Here is a 19321-nt window from a genome sequence, read left to right on the forward strand (position 1 = left end):
GGTCAATAGCTCCGTAAAGACCGTCAGCACAGATAATTGGAGTTTTTCTTTTGCAGCTAAATATCCCTGATCAAAATGTGAGTGGATAGAGTGGCGGAGACAGTCGGGAAGAGGCAAGGAGGCGAAACGGCGTCATTCTGAAATATGAGTTTATTTTTTGAGAAAGAGAAGAGCAGAATAAATCACTTTTATGTCCTTTCTCTCTCCCCCCCTTTCTTTTGCTCTCTTACCCAAATGTTGCTACTCAGGGGGAACTAAAAGCTCTCGCTAAGAGAACAACAACTCATGAGAGAAACAGAGAGAGATAAAGAGCATAGGAGAGGACAGAGAGAGATGGAGGGCGGGTTCATGGAGAAAGAGAGAGAGATGAGATTCAATTAGAGGGAGAGAAAGGGATGGGGGAAGGAATAGTGAGAAGCAGAGAAAGTGAAAGAAGAGTGAAAATGAGAGAGAGTGAGGGAGAGAGAGAGAGGGAGAGAGAGAGAGAGAGGGAGAAGGATGGCTGTGGTAGAGGGAGATACAGGGACGGAGGCAGTAGGGAGAACAATATGTCAGGGTGGTAACACCTCTAAAAGTCACTGAAATGCCAGGTCACCTGCTCGACAGGAAGAATCAAACCGGTTGAGGGTGTGAGACCGTCTCGCATCACACAGAGTTTACAACATCACACGAGACACACACACTCCTTCACACACTAATGACACACACATACAGTACACACACACACACGCACGCACTTGACAGCACTGTCAACAATTCACTCCCCCCCTTGATTGTTTTGTTATGAGAAAGCACTGGCTTATTTCCAACATGCTTTTGATAATTATTATTTGAATAAAGCCTCGCTCTTTGAAGGTGGGAGGATTACACACACCGACTGTGTGTGTGTGTGTGTGTGTGTGTGTGTGTGTGTGTGTGTGTGTGTGTGTGTGTGTGTGTGTGTGTGTGTGTGTGTGTGTGTGTGTGTGTGTGTGTGTGTGTGTGTGTCAGCGGCTTATTACCTCACAGAGGTGGGAAGAAGATGAAGAGAATATGCTTTGAAAATAAATTCTGGCTCCATTAATAATTCAAGTGAATTGAGTGATGAGTTAAGACACAACGCATTGCTTCCTGAAAAGCATCTCTTAATGCCACATGCAGCAGCTGTGATTGCTTTGCATTGCTGTGCTGTGCTTCACACTGTGTCAAATCATTGGTCCAGAGCAAGCTATGTAAAGCTGACCCACCCACAGGAAGAGATGGCTATCAGACGTCACAGAGGGATGCTATGCGTCAGAACAGTAGTTATCTACTTTTCTCATTGCAAACCCCTATTGCTCCCCTGCCCCCAGTACACACCACACGTGTACACAGTACACACCACACTTGTACACAGTACACACCACACGTGTACACAGTACACACCACACGTGTACACAGTACACACCACACGTGTACACAGTACACACCACACTTGTACACAGTACACACCACACGTGTACACAGTACACACCACATGTGTACACAGTACACACCACACGTGTACACAGTACACACCACACTTGTACACAGTACACACCACACTTGTACACAGTACATACCACACGTGTACACAGTACACACCACACGTGTACACAGTACACACCACACGTGTACACAGTACACACCACACTTGTACACAGTACACACCACCCATGTACACAGTAGCGGAGAGTGGGGTAAGTTGAGTCACCCCTTGTTTCTAGGAAACCATACCCAAAAATAAGAATTTGACCAAATAAAGTCATACTGTAATTTCATGAAGTCTGTGAAAGAAGAAACCAGATGGGAAAAGTGTTAGGTCCAAAAAACGGGTTTTCAACTGGTCAAATGAATGTATCATGTTAGAGGTTTCATTGTATCTAAACCTTGTATCTAAACCAAAGTAGATTATTTTAAAATTGTTCTATACATCAGTTGGGGTCTCTATAATCTTCAGTATGAGGTCCTAAACATAGCATAAAAGTACATCCTTGTAGCTGTGTGGGCTAATATAGTCAACATGCTTGCCTCGGGGTAAGTTGAGCCAATGGAAAGTTAAGCTAATTTATGTGTTTTTTCTTCCCAGGCGTAATTCAAGGCATTATCTCTGGGATATGAGGTAACACCAGGGCCTGGTCTATGTAAAAAGTGTTTGTTGGGTATTAAGTCGGTGTTAAAAGATGCTTAAAATTATTAAAAGACAAAAATGTGATTGTGATTGTGTTAAATTGTGTTTGGGATATAAAGATAGACATGGTTTTAAACAGGTAGTGGTAATATTTAATTCAGTACAGAAATTTGTAGGTGGATTAACATACCCTGTCCCGCGGCTCAACTTACCTCATACCTGGGGTAAGTTGAGCCAAGAGATCACTTTTTGGGGACAAGCTATGTTTTCAGAACTGTAATGTTTACATGAATTCAGATTTTTTCCAGCCATACACAACATCCTGAAGTCTATGTAGATGTCTTTGTTAGAAAGAATACTATATTTCCCTTGACGCAGTAAGGCTGAATGTAAATAATGGGTCAAACTACTCAACTGTCCCTACACAACACAAATGTACACAGTACACACCACCCCCCCCCCCCCCCACCCTTCCTCCACACCCACAGACACCTCAATTCATTATCTCCCCTTAGACAACACCTCAAATGTTATTTAGTCATCATTCTTTTGAAAACTTCAACCAGTAGAATGGAGAGAGTTGGAGAGACTGGTAGAGAGTTGGATTACACAGGAGGTAGCAGCCGCCACTTACCTCTCCATGGGTTCAGATCTGTTCATTATACCAGTCTGAAGAGACGCTTTGAATAACAACATATTTATAGCCAGGTCTGATATGAGTAACCAGAGCTTAATTAAACAACATCAATGTGACTGGAGGGAAAAGAAGGTGAAAGCAGGGACACCTCATCTAGACGTTGAGATGAGTGGCAGGGACCGGGGATAGGGAGGGGCGGGGGGTTGATTTGGCTGGCGTGGGGGATGAGAGGATGGTGAGGATGGGTAGCTGGATGCAGCTCAGCGCCGCGCACTAACATGGCCTTTGAGAATGAGTTATTCTAATGAGTGCCTTTTCTACTCAATGGAGCGACTGCTTCATCTTTCTTTGTCTTTCTCCCTTGTTCCATACACACACGCACACATTCACTTTAATGAGTGTCTAGTGCTTTCCTCATTAGCCACAGAGCCTTATCGCAGGCATCAAACTCAACACACCGCCACCCCTGACAGGAGGAGAGGAAAAGGAGAGATCTTTCCTCTTTTCTCCTTCCACACTCTCTTGCTTTCATTTTCTCACTTTCCTCTGTCTCTTCCTTTCGCTGCTCAAAGGTTAAATCATTTAATTTACCCACGTTCGCAGTCTGTGACAACTCTCCACCTGATGAGAGCAGGAGAGACGTTGTGCTTCTGTCCCTCTCTCCCTCTCTCTCTTTCCCGCTCTCTTTGAGGTGTCGACTAACTGAGAGCATAGATTATATTTTTTCACCAGCTGAGGTACAGTAGTTGCCATGGTGCTAGTTTGTATCTATCCATCAGGTTTGAGTCAATGGAGGGAGGGCTATTTGTTTGACTCAGGAATAAAGTGGTCAGATCAAACCAAACAGTTTCATACTGCAGAGATTACGAGTGTGAGCTGGTCCAGGAACTAAAGGTTCCGGTAATGTTCTGACAACAAGCAACGTGTCCTTCACTTAGAAAATAAACATGTTGATTGAATGAAATGTGATGACTGAATGAACCACGGGTCAGACACAACAATGACTGCCCAGTTTAATATTTCATGTTTTGTGAGAGGCTAATACGAGGAAGAATAGGATTATTCAGTAGACTTGTGGATGTTAGTTTTTCTGACGAGGAGTTTGCCCGTCATTTTCTTCCACAATGAGATTTTGTGTTATCAATTCAAAGAATTAAGAAGAGAGGGGGAACATTAAAAGAAAAGGACAAAGAGAAATACCAAAAAAAAAGTAGCTTTTGAGGGAAGCCATTATATTTGTCACATTAACAAATGGAGAGAAAAGAAAGAAAAGACAGACAGAAAGGAAAGAAAGAGGAAGATAAAGACAGCTGAAGAGCCACAAAGAGAAAGAGAGAGAGAATGAGAGACAGACGGAAAGTGATTGAGATAGAGGGAGAGAGAAAAAGAGAGAGAGGGAGAGAAAACAAGTGTCAAAACATATTCACGAGTTGAATGACAGAAGACTATTTTCAGATAGCGATGTCGCGATGAGGCAAACCTTAACTCTTTTTATTTGTGACATATTTTGCACAGTAAAACATGCGCATACATGTAGACACACACCAAACTCTCTCTCTTACACACACACACAAATCCCCCATACCCCCAACACACACCAGTGCATCACCCCTGTCTCTGTAATGGTCATCTCTCCTTTGTGCTCTCCTCGGCAGTGATCACTGGTATTTCTGAGGCGGAGCTCCCCGGAACGCCCGGGTTATTCAGGCTCGGCAGCCAGCCGGCTCTCAGGGATATCATTTTCTCTACTTGTTAGTGTGTAAAATAGTCCCTGGGATTGCTGCTACCGCCGGGGCTTTGATCCCTTTGATGACCTGGTCATGCTGAAAAATGTAAAAGGGCCCCACTTGAAAAGAGAGGATAAGTAGCAGGGCTCAAATAATTCACCCAGCCAGATGGATTAGATAGAGAGGGAAGAAGAGAACGAGAGAGAGAGAGAGAGCGAGAGAGAGAGGGGGATACCCTCCCCCCTCCTCCCCTTTTCATACCTGCTCTCACTAAGTTATGGCATACCCAATGTCTTTCTAAAGTGCAGCTGAGGCACACAGAGAAGGGGAAGTTAGGTATAAAACCCTCTGATTTAAACCATGAAACACATGGTTGGTTATGGTGAATGCAGGTGCTGCTGTCTATGGGGTATGAGTACTAAATATGACTGAGAATTCCTACATTATTGACAGATCTTAATATATAGAAAATGGATCTAAAACGGAGCTCTTCATACAGTGTACAATGTATATGCTATCTTGTTGCTGAGAAGAGACCACCCCACCCTTCTCCTATACTCCTCATAGGCTCCAAGGAGATACAGCTTTATGAATCTCTTAGCATATACATAACCTCTCTGTCTGTCTGATAGAAATACTGCTTTGGCTCAGTAAAAAATGGCACCAGGTGGTTAAAGACGCCATAACATCAAATCAAATCCATTTTTTTTTGACACATACACATGTTAAGCAGATGTTATTGCGGGTGTAGCGAAATGCTTGTATTTCTAGCTCCAACAGTGCAGTAATATCTAACTATTCACAACAATATACACAATACACACAACATAAAAGTAAAATAATGGAATTAAGGAATATATAAATATTAGGATGAGCAATGTCCGAGTGGCATAGGCTAAATACAGTAGACTAGAATACAGTATATACATACGAGATGAGTTAAGCAAAAATATGTTAACATTTTTAAAGTGGCCAGTGATTTCAAGTATATGTACAGTGGCAAGAAAAAGTATGTGAACCCTTTAGAAATACCTGGATTTCTGCATAAATTGGTCATAACATTTTATCTGATCTTCATCTATGTCACAACAATAGACAAACACAGTCTGTTTAAACTAATAACACACAAACAATTACATATATTTTCATGCCTTTATTGAACACAACGTGTAAACATTCACAGTGCAGGGTGGGAAAAGTATGTGAACCCTTGGATTCAATAACTGGTTGACCCTCCTTTGGCAGCAATAACCTCAACCAAACGTTTTCTGTAGTTGCGGATCAGACCTGCACAACGGTCAGGAGGAATTTTGGACCATTCCTCTTTACAAAACTGTTTTAGTTCAGCAATATTCTTGGGATGTCTGGTGTGAACTGCTCTCTTGACGTCATGCCACAGCATCTTAATTGGGTTGAGAACAGGACTCTGACTGGGCCACTCCAAAAGGCGTATTTTCTTCTGTTGAAGCCATTCTGTTGTTGATTTACTTCTGTGTTTTGGGTCGTTGTTCTGTTGCATCACCCAACTTCTGTTAAGCTTCAATTTGCGGACAGATAGCCTAACATTCTCTTGCAACATGTCTTGATAAACTTGGGAATTCATTTTTCCGTCGATGGTAGCAAGCTGTTCAGGCCCTGAGGCAGCAAAGCAGCCCCAAACCATGATGCTCCCTCCACGATAATTTACAGTTGGGATGAGGTTTTGATGTTGGTGCACTGTGCCTTTTTTCCTCCACACATAGTGTAGTGTGTTCCTTCCAAACAACTCAACTGTAGTTTCATCTGTCCACAAAATATTTTGCCAGTAGCGGTGTGGAACATCCAGGTGCACTTTTGCAAACTTCAGAATTGCAGCAATGTTTTTTATAAACAGCAGTGGCTTCTTCCGTGGTGTCCTCCCATGAACAACATTTTTGTTAAGTGTTTTATGTATCGTAGACACGTCAACATCAATGTTACATGGAACCCAAACCGGCTGAGCGCGTGCGCCATCGTGCGCCATCGTGCGCCATCGTGCATACATTTATTTTGTCCCCCTACACCGAATGCGATCACGACACGCAGGCTAAAATATCAAAACAAACTCTGAACCAATGACATTAATTTGGGGACAGGTCGAAAATCATTAAACATTTATGGCAATTTAGCTAGTTAGCCTGCACTTGCTAACTAATTTGTCCTATTAGGCTAGCTTGCTGTTGCTAGCTAATTTGTCCTGGGATATAAACATTAGGTTGTTATTTTACCTGCAATGCACAAGGTCCTCTTCTCCGACAATTAATCCACACATAAAAACAGTCAACCGAATCGCTTCTAGTCATCTCTCCTCCTTCCAGGCTTGTTCATCGTTGAACTTATATGGGGATTGGCATCTTTCATAGTATTACCACGACAACTGGCAACACAGTTCGTCTTTCAATCACCCACGTGGGTATAACCAATGAGGAGATGGCACGTGGATACCTGCTTCTATAAACCAATGAGTAGATGGGAGAGGCAGGACTTGCAGCGCGATCTGCGTCAGAAATAGGAATGAGTTCTATTTTAGCCCTTGGCAACGCAGACGCTCTTTGATGCGCGCGAGCAGTGTGGGTGCAATAGTTGAATAACATAGATTTCTACATTTATTTTGCAACGCTCGCGCGCATGACACATTCAGTGGGGTCAGAGTGTTAGCGTGTTAGCGTGTTCCAGAGATTTCTGTATGTCTTTAGCTGACACTCTAGGATTCTTCTTAACCTCATTGAGCATTCTGCGCTGTGCTCTTGCAGTCATCTTTGCAGGATGGCCACTCCTAGGGAAAGTAGCAACAGTGCTGAACTTTCTGAATTTATAGACAATTTGTCTTACTGTGGACTGATGAACATCAAGGCTTTCATAACCCTTTCCAGCTTTATGCAAGTCAACAATTCTTAATCGTAGGTCTTCTGAGATCTCTTTTGTCTGAGGCATGGTTCACATCAGGCAATGCTTCTTGTGAATAGAAAACTCAAATTTTGTGAGTTTTTTTTATACGGCAGGGCAGCTCTAACCAACAACTCCAATCTCATTTCATTGATTTGACTCCAGGTTAGCTGACTCCTGACTCCAATTAGCTTTTTTAGTCATTAGCCTAGGGGTTCATTAGTCATTAGTCATTAGCCTTGGGGTTCACATACTTTTTCCAACCTACACTGTGAATGTTTAAATTATGTATTCAATATAGACAAGAAAAATACAATAATTTCTATGTTATTAGTTTAAGCACACTATGTTTGTCTATTGTTGTGACTTAGATGATGATCAGATCAAATTTGATGACCAATTTATGCAGAAATCCAGGTAATTCCAAAGGGTTCACAGACTTTTTCTTGCCACTATATATGGGCAAAAGCCTCTAAGGTGCATGGTTACTTAACCAGGTGGAAGCCGCCTAGTGATGGCTATTTAACAGTCTGATGGCCTTGAGATAAAGGCTGTTTTTCAGTCTCTCAGTCCTAGCTTTGATGCACCTGTACTGACCTCGCCTTCTAGATGATAGCGGGGTGAACAGGCAGTGGCTCGGGTGGTTGTTGTCCTTGATGATCTTTTTGGCCTTCCACTGACATCGGGTGCAGTAAGTGTCCTGAAGGGCAGGTAGTTTGTCCCCGATGATGTGTTGGGCAGACCGCACCGCCCTCTGGAAAGCCCTGCAGTTGCGGGCGGTGCGGTTGCCGTACCAGGTGGTGATACAGCCCACCAGGATGCTCTCAGTTGTGCATCTGTAAAAGTTTGTGAGGGTTTTAGGTGCCAAGCCACATTTCTTCAGCCTCCAGAGGTTGAACAGGCGCTGTTGCGTCTTCTTCACCACACTGTCTGTGTGGGTGGACCATTTCAGATCGCTAGTGATGTGTACGCAGAGGAACTTGAAGCTTTCCACTTGCTCCACTGCGGTCTCGTTGATGTGGATAGGGGAGTCCTCCCTCTACTGTTTCCTGAAGTCCACGATCAGCTCCTTTGTTATGTCGACATTGAGTGAGAGTATTTTCCTGGCACTACACTCTCAGGGCCCTCACCTCATCTCTGTAGGCTGTCTCGTCCTTGTTGATAATCAGGCCTACTACTGTTGCGTCATCTGCAAACTTGATGATTGAATTGGAGGTGTGGGTGGCCACGGAGTCATGGGTGAAAAGGGATTACAGGAGGGAGCTGAGCACGCACCCTTTTGGGGCCCCTGTTGTTGAGGATCAGCGAAGTGGAGGTGTTGTTTCCTACCTTCACCCCCTGGGGATGGCCCGTCAGGGAGTCCAGGACCCAGTTGCACAGGGCGGGGTTCAGACCCAGGGCCCCGAACTTAATAATGAGCTTGGAGGGTACTATGGTGTTGAATTCTGAGCTATAGTCAATGAACAGCATTCTTACATAGGTATTCCTCTTATACAGATGGGATAGGATAGTGTGAAGTGCGATGGCGATTGCATCGTCTGTGGATCTATTGGTACGGTAAGCAAATTGAAGTGGGTCTAGGGTGTCAGGTAAGATAGATGATGGTGATTTGGTCCTTAAAACCTCTACCGACCCCCCCTCCCAGATCCGGGATCATCCTCATCAAAAACGCTGACTAGCATAGCCTAACCTAGCGCCACAGGGATATCATATAATATAATTTCATGAAATCATAAGTCCAATACAGCAAATGAACGATAAACATCTTGTGAATCCAGCCAACATTTCCGATTTTTAAAATGTTTTACAGCGAAAACACAATATATATTTATGTTAGCTCACCACAATAGCCAAACACACAACGCCATTTTTTCACCGTAAACATAGCTTTCACAAAACCCACAAATAGAGATAAAATTAATCACTAACCTTTGAACAACTTCATCAGATGACAGTCTTATAACATCATGTTATACAATACATTTACACACATCCAGAGACTGAACATTAGCGAGTAATATGCTCGGAAGCGGTCATGGTATGCGTGCCTCCTGAGTCGGACTAGAAGTCCACTCCGAATACTTCTTCTCTGCCGGTGGTGTTTTGGATCAGCCTCTGGAATCAGTTCAATTGCCCTGGGGGTACTAACAAAGGATCCAATTTGGGAAAGTTGTATTACCGGTCGTAATGCTGGTGAGTTACTGCCACTCTGATATCCAAAAGTTCTGCTCGTCTGTTTATATATTTTTTAATTTAACCTTTACCGTGCTTCTACACCTGCATTGCTTGCTGTTTGGGGTTTTAGGCTGGGTTCCTGTACAGCACTTTGCGATATCAGCTGATGTAAGAAGGGCTTTATAAATAATTGTGATTTTTTGATTATCTAGGCAAGGCAGTTACCATGAACCCTAACCCGGACGATGCTGGGCCAACTGTATGCCGCCCTATGCGACTCCCAATTATGGCCTGTGATACAGCCTGGAATCGAGCCGGGGTCTAAGGCACTGCAATGACACCTCTAGCACTGATACAGTGCCTTAGACCACTTCGCCACTCGGGAGGCTGTATGTAATAGCACAAAATTAGGGCTACTAATGAAATAGCACACAAAAAAAACAAAATACTGCAAAGTTGCTTAGGAGCTAGAAGCAGAGCTGCCATATCTGTCGGCGCCCTTCTGATGCCGGTTAGAGAGAGCGGAGAATCTTCTCCATCTCTGATGTGTTAGCTGTACATTATCAGTCTCATAGTCTCCCAAACCTCCCTCCGGACCTCGCTACCCCGGATAGCTCCCCAACCCTGTTATAGTCCCCATTAATTCAAGCTAATATAACCCAAATCATCATATAAATGACATCCAAATGAGATGGCGTGATTTAACACGTTTTTTATTTTTTGTTTTTGAAAGCCTCATAGAATATTTTTTTATGCGATTGGGATTGCAATATAACATTGTAATGATTTTGGTCTCTCGAGTTAATGTTTTTTTTAAACGGTTCCACTTCTATTAGCAATTAAAGGCGCAATTATGAATGTTTACTTGATTGATTCCGCGGAGTAATAGCGTTTAATTTCAGATTCCAACCTCTGTCTCTTTCTCCCTCCCTCCCTCCTTCCCCTCATTTAAGAAAGAAAAAAAAGTTAATCTCTTGAACGCAACTGTGTTTATCCTTAAGACAATGGCTGAGAGCACAAAGGGAGTGTTTGTGATGTCGCAATACGTTGTCTAATCCGTGCTGGGATCAGTACTAAGTGTCCGTGAGTGGATAAACACGCATGCGCACACACACACACACACACACACACACACACACACACACACACACACACACACACACACACACACACACACACACACACACACACACACACACACACACACACACACACACCCCCTTCACTAGGGAAATTAAAGAAAATGAAAGCCAATGTCAAATCTACTCTGTTATTACTGTATTATTGCTTTATTTCTCCCTCATCCTTTTCATTAAATAAACATCCTTTCAAAGGAGAAGTCTAATTGAAAAATAAATCAAGCAGTAGAAGTGAGGTGTTTTTGTATTGAGATTGGATGTAGTTGTGTTATGGGGCCTATAGATCACAGGATGTCCTATGATCAGAGTATGTAGATACCACTGTATGGAGTGGCTTACCATGGTGAAATGTACTGTACCTACATCCTACAATGGATTCCTTTGCCACTTTGACATGGCCAACGTTTCCCTGTAATACGTATATAGCGATCGAGGAAACGGATGGGCTGTGGGATGACACATCAAAGAGAGCATGATGGGCATTTGTGTGACCCAGATTCACCGTGGTGAGGTATAGGCCCAATTATATCACTGACGGAGAAAGGCTGTATGTGTATGTGTGTGTTAGTGTGCATGTGTGTGTGCATGTGTGTCTGCCAGAGGGTGTGGAGTCACTGCGTTAATTAGTATATCACCATAATCTAACGTACAGAACTCATCCAACACAACGAACGCCTCTCACACAGAGACACAATCTAATCCCCAGCTAAATTGGAAGCAATCTATGCAACAGCAAGTCATTCACTATCCAGAAACAGAACATGTATAAGGACAATAAACTCATGCAGCTACTGTATCTTCAACAACAGCTTCCTTCACATACTGTTGTTGCAAACTTATGAAGCAACAACTTTATACAAAGCATGAAAAGAGAGCAAAACAGTGACACACACTTGTTTGTGGAGGACAGGGGAGAGAAAGATAGATAAGGAGGAGGGCAAATGACAGAGAGAATACCACCTGTAAAGGAGGGAAAGTAAAGAGAGAGGCAGAGTTGGAGGAGAGATAGCAGGATAGAGAGATGGAGAGGAGAGACAACAATGCTCTCCGTTCTGACTCCCCGGGGGTGACTGGAGGCACATTCACACCGGGTGCTGCAGACGGCTGATGAAGAAGGCGCTTGTTAGGATGAGCGAGTGAAAGAAGAAGAAAAAAAACAAGATAAAGAGAGGAGGAGGAGGAAGAATCACGCAAAGAGAGGAAACGACGAGAAAAACAATTTTGAAGGAATCAGGTTATGATATGATGTATTTTTTCTGTTTGTTGTTTTATTTCCCACCTCTCAGGTTTATTATTGTTTCCTGTGCAAAGCTGATCTCATGCATACAGTATATGGGCTGCCATTCAACCCTCCTCTGGCAATAATGACTACTGCTTGCTGCCAGGGTAGGCGAGGAATTCATTCCCATTCCAGAGCCGTTATTCATATTAAAACAAGCAGGGATATAAGAGGGAGAGTTCTTATTAAAGTTACACCCTGCTCCACCCTTCCACCTGGTCTCTCCTGCTCTCCATCCGTCAGTCGCCTCATCCATTCATCCCACTGATGCTTCAGCTTTATTAACTAGGGAGCATGGCCAACGCTCTCATTTGGATAAAACACTGCCAGTTATTCACCCATCAGAGAGAGAGAGAGAAAGAGGGAGAGAGGGGGGGGGGGGGGGGGGGGTGGCATAGATAGATGAAAGAAAGATGAAGATTCTCTGCAACATGGAGAGAAAGACAGGAAGAGATGTGAAAAGAGAGGGGAGAAAAGGAACACAGTTCCATGGACAGCCCAGATGGATCCTTCTGGTGTGATGTGTGTGGGTCGGACGTTATCCGTTACCCAGTCTGCCAATAGGACTGGGCCTGGGCTCATCTCTCACTAAAAGTTGGCCCAGAGCTCCTCTAATTGGCTCAAACATTGCTGCTATATTTCCATAGGCCTGTCAGAGAGGAGCTAGTGAAGCATGGTGAAGCATGACTCCATAGGGAACCTCCATAGGGAAGGTCTATCTGAATCGCTTTGGATGTGGTGGGTTGTATTGCATTGGAGAAATCTTGAACGGGTCAGGAGAAAATTAAACCCTAGATATTTCCCTTTCTAACTCCTTCAGACTTTACTTAGTGTCTGATCCCATATTTGTTTGTACATTTAGCCTTTATTTAACTAGGCAAGTCAGTTGAGAACAAATTCTCATTTACAATGACTGTCTAGCTCGGCCAAACCCTAACCCGGACGATGCTGGGCCAATTGTGCGCCGCCCTATGGGACTCCCAATCACGGCCGGTTGTGATACAGCCTGGAATCAAACCAGGGTCTGTAGTGACGCCTCTAGCACTTAAATACATTGACTTAGACCGCTGCGCCAATCGGGTCGCCCATATGCATAGGCTACTATCCTCTCCTGTCTTTTTTCTCTCTTCGTCATCCCTCTGTCATTGCTATATCTCCACCTCTTCATTTACCCAACATCAATATTGTTGCTCTTGCATTCTCTCCTTTTTTCTCTCATCATCAATCATTCTTCCATCTCCCACACCTCTTCTTCCTCTGATCTGTCTATCCCTTAATCCTTCCTTCATCTCTCCGACATTGGTGTCCCCCCTTCTTCTCTGTTCTCACACCTCCACCTCTCTCTATCCCTTCCTCAACTCTTTCATGCTTCTTCTAACATCCCCACTGTTCTTTTCATCCACTCCTCTCTTTCTCCTCTCTCCCTCAACCCCATTTCTCTATCTATCTTCTCTTCTTGACCCATTATCCTCCTATCATTACAGTTCTTCTCTCGTCTGTCAATCATCCTTTCCTCCTCTGACCTCTTCATCACTGCTATTCTCTCATTTGTTCGTCATTCCTAATCTCTCCGTCTTCTGATCTTTCTATACACTGTGATTTTCTCCTCTTCTCTTCTCTACTCCTCTCCTCCCTCTATCATTGACCCTGTCGTCAGTGCGGAAAGCAGATATCACCACATCTCTCTTGCACATTTACCTTCATTCAGCCAGAATCATTTCTTCTTAATAATGTTTATTATTGGGTGTCATAAATGCCTGGTTCCTGGATCTCTGGGCCAATATTTGGTTAATTATTCTGCCGCTGATATTGCCTTTTAATGAAATTTGAAATATAATAAAGAAATTGTATTAACGAGAACACACAACCTTAATATACTCTGACACTTTAACTGATTATATACTGTAAGCCTCTCTTCTGCAGCCGTGGAGAAATCACAGAGTTTAAGAACAGTCTGCTAAATGCCACTTAATTATGAGATAAGACCACCAGACACACACACACACACACACACACACACACACACACACACACACACACACACACACACACACACACACACACACACACACACACACACACACACTGACACACAGAGAAGCACCACACAGATGTGCATGCGCGCTGAAAGCCCTCCGATATAGAGAGCTTTCCTCAAAGGGGAGGTTTCCCATGCATCATTAAAAAGATATACATTCAATAAAATCTCTATAATTCCTTACTTATTATGAATTAATAATGAATTAATATTACTGATAACAATATTATCCCTCATCATCTAGTAATAACACATGCATAATTGTATCTTTTTATCAATTAACTTCTGATTGTTCTTCTCTGTCTGCAACAAGTTCAACTAAACATGTCTGAACTCAACCAAGCATGACCTCACAGAACCTACTAAAATAAAGTGACCAAGTGGTGCAAGTAACAATAAAACACAAGTTGTCTCTACAGGTGTAATTGAATCTTGCTGCCATTTTTTAAAAACTAGGCAAGTCAGTTAAGAACAAATTCTTATTTACAATGACAGCCTACCAGGGAAAATTGTGTTAACTGCATTGTTCAGGGGCAGAACGACAGATTTTTACCTTGTCCGCACGGGGATTCAATCCAGCAACCGTTCTGTTACTGGCCCAACACTCTAACCACTAGGCTACCTGCTGCCATCACAGCAGCAAGATTTGTGACCTGTTGCCAAAAGAAAAGGGCAACCAGTGAAGCACAAACACCATTGTAAATACAACCCATATTTATGTTTATTTATTTCCCATTATTTTCCATCATTACAACACTGTACTGTATATAGCCGTAATATGACATTTGAAATGTTTCTATTCCTTTGGAACTGTTTATTTCACTTTTGTTAATTATCTATTTCACTTGCTTTGGCAATGTAAACATATGTTTCCATTGCCAATAAAGCCCTTTGAATTGAATTGAATTGACAGCCATATTCTCTAGGCTCAAATGCGAATGAAATGAGTCAGCCATACAGCTTCTTTCGCACCCCCTAAAATAGACCCAATCAGTGAGATGAAATCAACAATAAACTGCTGGGCCGTGTCAAACTGTGTTACCAACACTATAGCACTCTAAAGGATGGGCCAGGGGGCTAGGAGAGGAGAGGAGGAGAGGAGCGAGGGGGGATGAAGGATGTTACCTGGGCTTCTGTCTGACAGCTCTTCCTCTCTTTGTCTCTGTGTCTTCACCCCTGCTGCCAGCGCTCATCAACAATATTAATCAATGTCAGGCCCGTATGTAATTACAACTAGCTTCCTCTTACCAAACACAGACAGATGCACAGCCAGCCACACAGCCAGCCACACACAGACACAAAACCAGTCACACAGAGACTCACTGCCAGCCACAAACAGACACAACAGTACACTGTCCTCTCGGACTCAGTGTTTCTGTGACTGTACATGAAGACGTTTCTGTAGTTGTGTAAGGTGGACCAGTTAATTAATGGGTCAGCCACACCCTTAATTAGTCCTACTGGGATCAGCCATACCCCCTTAACGAGCCAGCTGGATTATTTTCAAGCTGGACCATTGGGGATTGTTCCAGAAGGGAGTGATACCTGACAGAACTACATAATGTAGGTATTGTGTAGGTATAATGTAGGAATAGTGTAGGTAAAGTGTAGGTAAAGTGTAGGTATAGTGTAGGTACAGTGTAGCTATAGTGTAGGTATAGTGTAGGTATAATGTAGGTATAGTGTAGGTACAGTGTAGGTATAATGTAGGTATAGTGTAGGTATAGTGTAGGTATAATGTAGGAATAGTGTAGGTAAAGTGTAGGTATAATGTAGGAATAATGTAGGTACAGTGTAGGTATAGTGTAGGTATAGTGTAGGAATAATGTAGGTAAAGTGTAGGTATAATGTAGGTATAGTGTAGGTACAGTGTAGGTATAGTGTAGGTATAATGTAGGAATAATGTAGGTATAGTGTAGGTATAGTCATAGGTATAATGTATGTATAGTGTAGGTATAATGTAGGTATAATGTAGGTATAATGTAGGAATAATGTAGGTATAGTGTAGGTATAATGTAGGTATAGTGTAGGTATAGTGTAGGTATAGTGTAGGTATAGTGTAGGTATAATGTAGGTACAGTGTAGGAATAATGTAGGTATAGTGTAGGTATAGCGTAGGTATAGTGTAGGTATAGTGTAGGTACAGTGTAGAAATAATGTATGTATAATGTAGGTATAGTGTAGGTACAGTGTAGGAATAATGTAGGTATAGTGTAGGTATAGTGTAGGTATAGTGTAGGAATAATGTATGTATAATGTAGGTATAGTGTAGGTACAGTGTAGGAATAATGTAGGTATAGTGTAGGTATAGTGTAGGTATAATGTAGGTATAATGTAGGTATAATGTAGGTATAGTGTAGGTATAATGTAGGTATTGTATAGGTATAATGTAGGTATAGTATAGGTATAATGTAGGTATAGTGTAGGTATAATGTAGGTATAGTATAGGTATAGTATATGTATAGTGTAGGTATAGTGTAGGTATAGTGCATGTATAGTGTAGGTATAGTATAGGTATAGTATATGTATAGTGTAGGTATAGTGTAGGTATAGTGCATGTATAGTGTAGGTATAATGTAGGTATAGTGTAGGTATAATGTAGGTATAGTATAGGTATAGTATATATATAGTGTAGGTATAGTGTAGGTACAGTGTAGGTATAGTGTAGGTATAGTGTCGGTATAATGTAGGTATAGTGTAGGTATAATGTAGGTGTAGTGTACGTTAAATGTAGGTATAATGTAGGTATAGTCATAGGTGATAAGGTACATGTTGGGGCCTGGTGCTAGCAGTTTGTTTTGCATCCCCAGTTAAAGGAAGTGGGTTCTTTTTAGTTATTGCAAAGAGAAACTCAACAGTATAAAGCATTAACATCACAAAGACGGTTTATTTCCAACATGACAGCAGATACAACATAGCCGGTTCCAAGCTGAGTCCAAACTGTTTCCAAACAAAATAACTACAACTCAGGGGGATGTAACCCATTTACACCATTTTAACATTTCCCTTTACAGGTAACAGGATTCCACCTGGCAATCTGTTCACCATCTGCCCTGGCCTGTCTCCCCGTCTGGTACAGGTACCTCCGCCACACTCCCCCATCTCTCCCAAGCTTTCGCTCACCTCCAGCACACATGCACTGTTGGGGCAAGTGACTGAACTTACAATGGCTAGACCCAAGTCGTTATATTTTTTATTGTGCTTTATACTATTTGCCTCATGACTCCTGCATGCATTGTTGACTATGAACTTTATTGTGTACCCAATCGTGGGACAGACTATGTTTGTTCCCACACTCGGGACTCTGACTTGGCCTCCCATCCTATTCCCACCACCTCTCGCCAGCTTTGTATTCATGTTACCTGATGAAATTGCTGTACAATATGATCTTGTTGCCATCTAATACTTTCAAATGTCATAAATCAACACTGCAGAGCTCTCCCTGTCCTCTGCCGTGCCACGATTGTATTACTGCTGATGATATCTGGAAATGTGCATGTACACCCTGACGCCGCTACTGTTGCTAGCCCCAATTCTGCTTTCGTTCACTGATTTCTGCCTGGGTTTTTTGCACGTTAACACTAGAAGCGTATTACCTAAAATGGATCAATTGAAAGTGTGGGTTCACAGCTCCAATCCAGATGTGTTGGTCATTACTGAGACGTGGTTAAGGAAGAGTGTTTTGAATACTGATGTTAACCTTTCTGGTTATAACCTTTTTTGGCAAGACACATTTTCCAAAGGTGGTGGAGTGGTAATCTTTACCAAGGATCACCTTCAGTGCTCAGTTGTCTCCACCAAGTCTGTCCCCAAACAATTTGATTTGCTGTTTTTAAGCATTAAACTTTCAAATAGCTCTTTGTTGACTGTTGCTGGATGTTGTTGTCCACCAACAGCACCGACCTGTACCCTGCCTGCCCTAAGTTCTCTCCTGGCCCCTTACACTAAGTCTGAATTTGTCCTGCTAGGTGACCTAAACTGGGACATGCTTAAGCCACATGACCAAGTCCTAAAGCAATGGGACTCCCTAAATCTTTCTCAGATTATTACCAATCCCAGAAGGTATGACTCCAAACACCCAGAAAGGGCTACTCTCCTCGATGTGATCCTCACAAATAATCCTGATAGGTATTAGTCTAGTGTTCTCTGTAATGACCTTAGTGATCACTGTTTTAAAGCCTGTGTTCGTAATGGCTGCTCAGTGAAACGACCTGTCCTGATTTGTCATAGACGCTTGCTAAAAAACCTAAGCCTTCCTTCATGACCTGGCCTCTGTAAATTGATATAGAATCAGCTTGATCTCCTCTGTCGAAGACGCTTAGACCTTCTTTTATATTTTCTGTGGTATTGTTAACAAACATGCCCCCATAAAGAAAATGAGAATTAAAAATAAGTTCAGCCCCTGGTTCGACCATGATCTTGCAGAGTTAATACCACCTCAAGAATTCGATTTGGCAAAAGGCTGTCTGGCAAATGAGAAATAAGTGCACTCAGGCGATCCGGAAGGCCAAAGTTAGTTACTTTAAGAAGCAGTTCTCTCTCTGTGGGTCTAATCCCAAGAAGTTCTGGAAAACGGTTAAATACCTGGAGAATAAACCCTCCTCCGAACAGCTGCCCATGTCCCTTAATGTTGATGATGTGGCTGTTACTGACAAGGAGCACATGGCTGAGCTCTTTAATCACCACTTCATTAAGTCAGGATTGCTATTTGACTCAGCCAGGCCTCCTTGCCGTCCAACATTTCCTCACCTCCCACCCCTTCTAATGCGACTAGCCCCGATATTCCTCCCAACGTTTCCTCCTGCCCCGCTACAAAGTTACTCCCTGCAGGCAGTCACTGAGTCTGAGGTGCTAAAGGAGCTCCTTAAAATTGACCCCCCCCAAAATATCTTGGCCAGATAGTAGACCCTTTCTTCTTTTAGGTTGCTGCCCCTATCATCACCAAGCCTATCTATGACCTTTTTAACCAACTCTCCTCTCTGGGGAGGTTCCCATTGCTTGGAAGGCAGCCACAGTGCATCCTTTATTTAAAGGGGGAGAATAAAACTGTTATAGGTCAGTTTCTATTTTGCCCTGTTTTTCAAACTTGTCACTAATCAACTGACTGGCTTTCTTGATGTCTATAGTATTCTCTATGGTATGCAATCTGGTTTCCGCTCAGGTTATGAATGTGTCACTGCAACCTTAAAGGTGTTCAATGACGTCACCATTGCCCTTGATTGTTAGCAATGTTGTGCTGCTGTTTTTATTGACTTGGCCAAAGTTTTTGATACGGTAGAACACTCCATTCTTGT

Source organism: Salvelinus namaycush, chromosome 38 (assembly GCF_016432855.1).
Source record: "Salvelinus namaycush isolate Seneca chromosome 38, SaNama_1.0, whole genome shotgun sequence".
Lineage (NCBI taxonomy): Eukaryota > Metazoa > Chordata > Actinopteri > Salmoniformes > Salmonidae > Salvelinus > Salvelinus namaycush.